Here is a 1,878-nt window from a genome sequence, read left to right on the forward strand (position 1 = left end):
CTACCGAAATAACATCTTTTGGTTTACACATGTAACTAGGAATATTTACTTTTTTATTATTTACACGAATATGTCCATGACTAATAAGTTGACGCGCTGCTGGAATCGTAGGTGCCATATTTAAACGAAATACATTATTATCCGGCGAAAAAAATTAGAAACACTGCATACCTCCAGCCGCAGACCCCACTAGCTCAAATCCCTTTGCACCTTTCGTAAGTGGCACGAGTGTATTAATGCCATTGTCGCTCTCTTAGCTGATATCCCAGAGTATTGGCGACAGGCGGCTAGTCTTCTGTTGCTCTGAGTGCAGAATCTAGGGCAGCTATGGTGCCCTCCATTGAGTCTGTTACCCAAGCCCTGGTGTCGAGGTTAGGTTGGAGATGGGGTGGAGGGGCCCCCATCAGACTTCAAGATGTATCCGTTAAATTAGCTACTGGTCTGCAACTTTCGCGACTTTCTGTGGCTCGTCGAGTAGCCCATACCCTGTTTATTGAAGAGGCGACGGGCTTTGCTGAGGTACTGGATGGGGCTATTCTTACTTTGCAACGGACCTTCCATCGCGTATGGTCTCATCTACGATGGGAAGATGAACCAAAAGTTGGATTGGTGGCGTCTCACGGTTGATGGAGTGCCAATGTTAGGAAGTTCCCATCTCAGGATGTCGCAGCCAGCAGTGTGTAGTTGTGGAGGCTATCCAGTAGGTTCCCAGGGAGGGGTATCCCTTCGTTGTCATCACTTCTGGGCCTGTTCGGTGGCACAGGCAGTAGCGTACCAACTCACTCTGTCAATAGGATTGCCAGCCTCACGGGAACAACTTTGACTTGTCCAAGCCCACAAACAGTGCAACCATGTGTTTGGGATGTTGTGGCTCTTGCTGCGGTGTCAGCTATGGAGCATGGGAGACGATATATGGCTGCAGCCATGAAAACCAACCCGGCACTGTTACCTGGCCCTTCTCTTACAGGAGGAGCCATTTATCGATTTGTTGTTGTTGACTTTCGGGGCCGCCTTCGGGGTTTTGCAGCTCTGGGAGTTCCACGGAAAGGTTGGGATTCTGTTGGGGCACATCACCCCTTCTTGCAAATTGTTATCTTCACGTGAGCGGTCACCGATGGACGATCAGCTATTATATATCTTTGCTTATTTTTGGACTTTTGAGGCTCAGGCCTCTTTCAGTAATGGTTGTGGGTCCTAAGCCTTCTCTTTGGTCGCGCTTTTGGCTATCTAGATGACTTGCGTTGCCTCATTTGGGTGGGAGTCTGGTTTGTCACATTAGTCTCTAGTGCAGTGCACGGCCAGCTGGCTCTACTCTTCCCTACCGCATGTTATTGGCCCGATAATGGGAACGCCTGGTAACCGGCCTCGATTACCAGGCTATAAGGTTACTGGGCTGTTAACGGGCTAGGGTCGTTAATCGGCCAGTTACCCGTAATCAGGCTCCATTACCAGGGTGGTTTACCAGGGTCGTTTATCGGGCGGCCAGTTACAAGTTACCCGGTAATCAGGCAGCATTATCGGGTGTTTACCAGGTCCTTTATCAGGCGGCCAGTTACAAGAATGTCCCCGGTAATGGGGCAATAACATAGATATTATCAGGACGTTAACCGACCAAACTCTTACGCATTAAACAGCGATTACCAGCTTCATAGCGGGTTCATATTATCCTACACAAAGCATTGCCCAATGGCCTACTACAACCTGCTCACATCTCTCAATCGGTACCACGAGGACTATAGGCCCTTCTTTAGTCAACATTAAGAATCACTTGAAACTGCAGGCTGTCGTGTCATACGACTGTAGCACCGAACAAAACACGTGTTTTGTTCGCACGTGCACGTGCGTACGGCAGACTATAAAAGACGATAAAAAGACGAA

The sequence above is a fragment of the Volvox carteri genome, assembly GCF_000143455.1.
Source record: "Volvox carteri f. nagariensis unplaced genomic scaffold VOLCAscaffold_68, whole genome shotgun sequence".
NCBI lineage: Eukaryota > Viridiplantae > Chlorophyta > Chlorophyceae > Chlamydomonadales > Volvocaceae > Volvox > Volvox carteri.